Source organism: Entelurus aequoreus, linkage group LG18 (assembly GCF_033978785.1).
Source record: "Entelurus aequoreus isolate RoL-2023_Sb linkage group LG18, RoL_Eaeq_v1.1, whole genome shotgun sequence".
NCBI classification, from domain to species: Eukaryota; Metazoa; Chordata; class Actinopteri; order Syngnathiformes; family Syngnathidae; genus Entelurus; species Entelurus aequoreus.
Window position 1 is genome coordinate 45,294,200 of NC_084748.1, and position 7,500 is coordinate 45,301,699.

The following is a 7,500-nucleotide window of genomic DNA, read 5'->3' on the forward strand; positions in this document are numbered from 1 at the left end:
ACACACACTTGTTATTTCATATGTTGACCAGAGGGGGATCACTTGTTCACACCTCCTCATATAGAAGCTACTTTTCCTTCTTGGTGTCTCAAGAAGAGTAGAAATACAAGACCACACACACACACACACACACACACACACACACACACACACACACACACACACACACACACACACACACACACACACACACACACATTTTTGTAATTATTACCGTCTTGAGACCTGAGAAAAATGCCTTCCTCTTTAGGACCAGCCTTTCTAGATATATAAAGATGTGTATTGACAACATTAATAATATATACATACTATGCAAATATAAAAAAGCCTGTTGTGAAAAATGAGTTGGAATTTCACAAGAAAAAGGTCGCAACTTCACAAGAAAATCTTAGAATTTTGGCATTATTATGATATAAGTCGTCAATTCAAAATTTTACAAGGAAAACGGGACATTTGTGCAATATTATGATAAAAGTTAGAATTTTGCTCAATAACACTTGCAGTTTTACAAGAAAAGCTTAAACTTTTGGCAATTTTATGAAAAGAGTCGTAATTTTACGTGGCAAAAGTCACAATTTCATAAGAAAACTTTAAAACGTTGCCGAGTCATACCAAAGACTATAAAAATGGGAGCCATTACCTCCCTGCTTGGCACTCAGCATCAAGGGTTGGAATTGGGGGTTAAATCACCAAAAATGATTCCCGGGCGCGGCCACCGCTGCTGCTCACTGCTCCCCTTATCTCCCAGAGGGTGATCAAGGGGGATGGGTCAAATGCAGAGAATAATTTCGCCACATCTAGTGTGTGTGTGACAATCATTGGTACTTTAACTTTTTTTAAACTTTAATATTACAATAATAATCGGAATTTTCCTTGGCAAAATGATGACAAAAGTCATCATTTTGTTTATTAAACAACAACAAAATTGTGATAAAAGTCGGAATTTTATATGTCATCACCATTTTGCATTAAAAAGTCATAATTTTATATTAAAAAAGTCATAATTTTACGGGAAACTATTGCAATATCACAGAAACAGAAAGAATATGAAAAAGTGTTCCCAATTTGTGCTTTTAGTTAAAAAAAAAAAAGTTTTTAATTTGTTGTTTGTAATTGTTTTTTAATCTTCATTATTTACTTGGTTATTACAGTATGTCTCTATATACATTTTTTTTTTTTTAAATTAATTTTGGCCAAAGGGGGCGCATTTCAATTTCTTACACACACTTGTTATTTCATATGTTGACCAGAGGGGGAGCACTTGTTCACACCTCCTCATATAGAAGCTACTTTTCCTTCTTGGTGTCTCAAGAAGAGTAGAAATACAAGACCACACACACACACACACACACACACACACACACACACACACACACACACACACACACACACACACACACACACACACACACACACACACACACATTTTTGTAATTATTACCGTCTTGAGACCTGAGAAAAATGCCTCCCTCTTTAGGACCAGCCTTTCTAGATATATAAAGATTAGTATTGACAACATTAATAATATATACATACTATGCACATATAAAAAAGCCTGTTGTGAAAAATGAGTTGGAATTTCACAAGAAAAAGGTCGCAACTTCACAAGAAAATCTTAGAATTTTGGCATTATTATAATATAAGTCGTCAAGTCAAAATTTTACAAGGAAAACGGGACATTTGTGCAATATTATGATAAAAGTTAGAATTTTGCTCAATAACACTTGCAGTTTTACAAGAAAAGCTTAAACTTTTGGCAATGTTATGAAAAGAGTCGTAATTTTACGCGGCAAAAGTCACAATTTCATAAGAAAACTTTAAAACGTTGCCGAGTCATACCAAAGACTATAAAAATGGGAGCCATTACCTCCCTGCTTGGCACTCAGCATCAAGGGTCGGAATTGGGGGTTAACTCACCAAAAATGATTCCCGGGCGCGGCCACCGCTGCTGCTCACTGCTCCCCTCACCTCCCAGGGGGTGATCAAGGGTGATGGGTCAAATGCAGAGAATAATTTCGCCACATCTAGTGTGTGTGTGACAATCATTGGTACTTTAACTTTTTTTTAACTTTAATATTACAATAATAATCGGAATTTTCCTTGGCAAAATGATGACAAAAGTCATCATTTTGTTTATTAAACAACAACAAAATTGTGATAAAAGTCGGAATTTTATGTCATCACCATTTTGCATTAAAAAGTCATAATTTTATATTAAAAAAGTCATAATTTTACGGGAAACTATTGCAATATCACAGAAACAGAAAGAATATGAAAAAGTGTTCCCAATTTGTGCTTTTAGTTAAAAAAAAAAAAGTTTTTAATTTGTTGTTTGTAATTGTTTTTTAATCTTCATTATTTACTTGGTTATTACAGTATGTCTCTATATACATTTTTTTTTTTTTTTTAATTAATTTTGGCCAAAGGGGGCGCATTTCCATTTCTTACACACACTTGTTATTTCATATGTTGACCAGAGGGGGAGCACTTGTTCACACCTCCTCATATAGAAGCTACTTTTCCTTCTTGGTGTCTCAAGAAGAGTAGAAATACAAGACCACACACACACACACACACACACACACACACACACACACACACACACACACACACACACACACACACACACACACACACACACACACACACACACACACACACACACACACACACGTTCTTGTAATTCTTACCTTCATGAGACCTGAGAAAAATGCCTCCCTCTTTAGGACCAGCCTTTCTAGATATATAAAGATTAGTATTGACAACATTAATAATATATACATACTATGCACATATAAAAAAGCTTGTTGTTAAAAATGAGTTGGAATTTCACAAGAAAAAGGTCACAATTTCACAAGAAAAACTTAGAATTTTGGCAGTATTATAATAAAAGTCGTCATTTTACTCAACGCGAGTCAACATTTTACAAGAAAAACTGAACATTTGTGCAATTTTATGATAAAAGTTGGACAGTCGCAATATTACAAGAAAAGCTTAAACTTTTGGCAATTTTATGAAAAGAGTCGTAATTTTACACGGCAAAAGTCACAATTTTATAAGGAAACTTTAAAACGTTGGCAATATTACAATAATAATCGGAATTTTACTTGGCAAAATGATGACCAACGTCATTTTACTCAAAAAAAAATGTCACCGTTTTACAAGAACAACAAAACAATTGTGATAAAAGTCGGAATTTTATATGACAAATGTCACCATTTTGCAGTAAAAAGTAATTATTTTACATAAAAAAAAGTCATAATTTTCCGAGAAAATATTGCAATATTACAGAGACAGAATATATATATATATATATATATATATATATATATATATATATATATATATATATATATATATATATATATATATATATATATATACACACAGTATATACGTATATATATATATATATATATATATATATATATATATATATATATATATATATATATATATATATATATATATACACACAGTATATACGTATATATATATATATATATATATATATATATATATATATATATATATATATATATATATATATATATATATATATATATATATATATATATATATATATATATATATATATATATATATATAGGGTGTATCAATTAAATATATTTTCTAATTAATCGCTATATATATATATAAATGTGTGTGTGTGTGTATATATATATATATATAAATAAATATACACACATATGTGTTTGTGTGTGTATATATATATATATATATATATAAATAAATATACACACATGTGTTTGTGTGTATGTATATATATATATACATATATATACATATAAATATATGCACGTGTGTGTGTGTGTGTGTGTGTGTGTGTGTGTGTGTATATATATATATATATATATATATATATATATATATATATATATATAGGGTGTATCAATTAAATATATTTTCTAATTAATCACTATATATATATATAAATGTGTGTGTGTGTGTGTATATATATATACATATATAAATATACACACATATGTTTGTGTGTATATATATATATATATATATATATGTATAAATGTGTGTGTGTGTCAGAACTAGGTCTTTGGCGTGGTTTGCTCTCCCGTGGTGCAAAAGAAATGGAACGGGCGTGGCGTGCAGGTAAAGACATAGTTTAATTATTACTATAAACTCAAACCAAAGGTACAAACAAAAGGCGCTCACAGAGGAGGTAAAAAACTTGACTAGGAAAACAAAAGGCGCGCACAATGGCGGAGAACTATGAACATTAAACAAACAAAAACTTACGTGACAAGAGATGAAAACAAGAACTAACGTGACAAGGAACTGTGGACATGGCATGAATGTGTGATGTCGCCAGGACGAACAACAGAAACCGAAAAGCCTATATAGTGACATGATAAGTGAAAACAGGTGCGTGACTAACTGTGAACAGGTGCGTGACATGACAATGTGAAAACGTGAGACAGGTGTGTGTGAGTCCAAACGTGGAACAGGTGAAACTAATGAGTAACCATGGAAACAAAACAAAACCAGGAAGTGAAACCAGGAACTAAGGAAGTGTCCAAAAAACAAAACAGCACATGGCCAAACAAAAACATGAACACAGACATGACAGAACCCCCCCCTTACGGACAGATCCCAGATGGCCAAAAACAAAAAACAGGATCAAGAGTCATGGGAGGGGGGGAGGGGGACATGGCGGTGGGTCGCCAGACCAGGTGTCCCCGAATCCACCGGGGCAGAGTCAGGTGGCGACGGCGGGTAGACCGCCGCTGAACCTGACGAGGTGGGCGACCTGGGAATGGCCACATTCGTGGCAGACGAGGAGGTCGGCGCACCTGGCGTGGCGGACGCCCATGGAATGGCCACATCCTTGGCAGACGAGGAGGTGGGCGGGTTGTCGTGGCAGGCGGCGAAGCTTGGCGTGGCGAGTCAGGCGGCGAAGCTTGGCGTGGCGGGTCCTGGCGTGGGTCTTGGTCCTGGCGTGGGTCTTGGTCTTGGTCTTGGCGAGGGTCTGGGTCTTGGACTTGGTCTTGGACTTGGACTTGGCGTGGTTGGTCTTGGTCTTGGCGTGGTTGGTCTTGGACTTGGTCTTGGTGTGGCGGTGCTTGGACTTGGTCTTGGTGTGGCGGTGCTTGGCGGGTCTTGGTCTTGGTCACTTGGCGGGTCTTGGTCACTTGGCGGTTCTTGGTCACTTGGCGGTTCTTGGTCACTTGGCGGTTCTTGGTCACTTGGCGGTTCTTGGTCACTTGGCGGTTCTTGGTCACTTGGCGGTTCTTGGTCACTTGGCGGTTCTTGGTCTTGGTCACTTGGCGGTTCTTGGTCTTGGTCACTTGGCGGTTCTTGGTCTTGGTCTTGGCTTTGGTCTTGGCGTGGGGCAGCCACGGGCGGCACTTGGCGGCGTGGGGCAGCCACGGGCGGCACTTGGCGGCGTGGGGCAGCCACGGGCGGCACTTGGCGGCGTGGGGCAGCCACGGGCGGCACTTGGCGGCGTGGGGCAGCCACGGGCGGCACTTGGCGGCGTGGGGAAGCCACGGGCGGCGCTTGGCGGCGTGGGGCAGCCACGGGCGGCGCTTGGCGGCGTGGGGCAGCCACGGGCGGCGCTTGGCGGCGTGGGGCAGCCACGGGCGGCGCTTGGCGTCGTGGGGCAGCCACTGGCGGCGCTTGGCGTCGTGGGGCAGCCACTGGCGGCGCTTGGCGTGGAGCAGGTACTGGCGGCACTTGGCGTGGAGCAGGTACTGGCGGCGCTTGGCGTGGAGCAGGTACTGGCGGCGCTTGGCGTGGAGCAGGTACTGGCGGCGCTTGACGTGGAGCAGGTACTGGTGGCGCTTGGCGTGGAGCTGGGCGTGGAGCAGGTAGATCTTGGCATGGTCGAAAAACTGGTGGTGGCGGCCGTGCTGGTGGCTGTGGCTTGGCAGGTCGAAAGACAGGTGGTGGGGGTCGTGCTGGAGGCTGTGGCTTGGCGTGACGAAAGACTGGTGGTGGGGGTCGTGCTGGTGGCTGTGGCTTGGCAGGTCGAAAGACAGGTGGTGGTGGTCGTGCTGGAGGCTGTGGCTTGGCGTGACGATGCTGACCCACCCCACCTGAACAATTCCCAGCCCTAGCCCCCCCCTCAAGGAGCGGATCCCAGACGCGCTCCCCGCGGTCTGGAACCGTCTTTTGGGGTGGGCGGAGGGGGTTCAGGAGGAGGGCAGAATCCTCCCCTCTAAATTGTCCAAAAGGTCTTTCGTTCCCCCCCACCTGGGCTTTTGTGGGTGAAAAAAAAAATTCTGACTTGGGCGTGGCATGAGTCCTGGGGGGCGGGGCATGAAAATTGGGTGACTGTGATTGACAGGATCTGATTTCTAAAAACATGTCTTGGTAATATTTAATCATGGATTTAGAGTCTTTGGTTGGATGTGGCTGACAAGAAAAAGAGTTCAGGGGAAAAAAATCCATGACGTCACCCACTGGCAGCGGCGTGACGTCGTCCTGGGGAAGCCGGGCTGGCTGCAGCTCGTTTCCGCCCGGAGGGGGAGGAGCTTGCGGGAACGATGCGTCCTTTCCAATGCTTGTGGAAGCCCTCCCTGACGTCCTTCGTTGGGAGCGGCGCTTCCGGGACTGCGGTGACGCAGCGCCATCCTCGGACCAAAGGGAGTTGATCGGCACCAGTTTGCCGGTCGGACCCCACATGAGATCCCTGCGCTCCATGGGGGAATGGCGGAGTGTCTCGGCTTCCATGGCGCGCAGGACCTCCCACGTTACCTCGTCAAAATTGTCCCATTTTTTTGCGGGAGAGCTCTCGTGCTGGCGACATCTGTCAGAACTAGGTCTTTGGCGTGGTTTGCTCTCCCGTGGTGCAAAAGAAATGGAACGGGCGTGGCGTGCAGGTAAAGACATAGTTTAATTATTACTATAAACTCAAACCAAAGGTACAAACAAAAGGCGCTCACAGCGGAGGTAAAAAACTTGACTAGGAAAACAAAAGGCGCGCACAATGGCGGAGAACTATGAACATTAAACAAACAAAAACTTACGTGACAAGAGATGAAAACAAGAACTAACGTGACAAGGAACTGTGGACATGGCATGAATGTGTGATGTCGCCAGGACGAACAACAGAAACCGAAAAGCCTATATAGTGACATGATAAGTGAAAACAGGTGCGTGACTAACTGTGAACAGGTGCGTGACATGACAATGTGAAAACGTGAGACAGGTGTGTGTGAGTCCAAACGTGGAACAGGTGAAACTAATGAGTAACCATGGAAACAAAACAAAACCAGGAAGTGAAACCAGGAACTAAGGAAGTGTCCAAAAAACAAAACAGCACATGGCCAAACAAAAACATGAACACAGACATGACAGTGTGTGTGTGTGTGTATATATATATATATATATATATATGTATATATATATATATATATATATATAAATATACACACATATGTTTGTGTGTATATATATATATATATAAATAAATATATTCACATGTGTGTTTGTGTGTATATATATGTATATATATAT

At 41.3% G+C, this 7,500-nt stretch overlaps 1 protein-coding gene across 1 annotated transcript in view; it reads left to right on the forward strand.

The window, feature by feature from the left end:
* Positions 1-7,500, forward strand: part of LOC133634170 (homeobox protein OTX1 B-like) — a 39,430-nt gene that overhangs the window by 28,470 nt on the left and 3,460 nt on the right. The gene's annotated exons all lie outside the window — the stretch shown is intronic.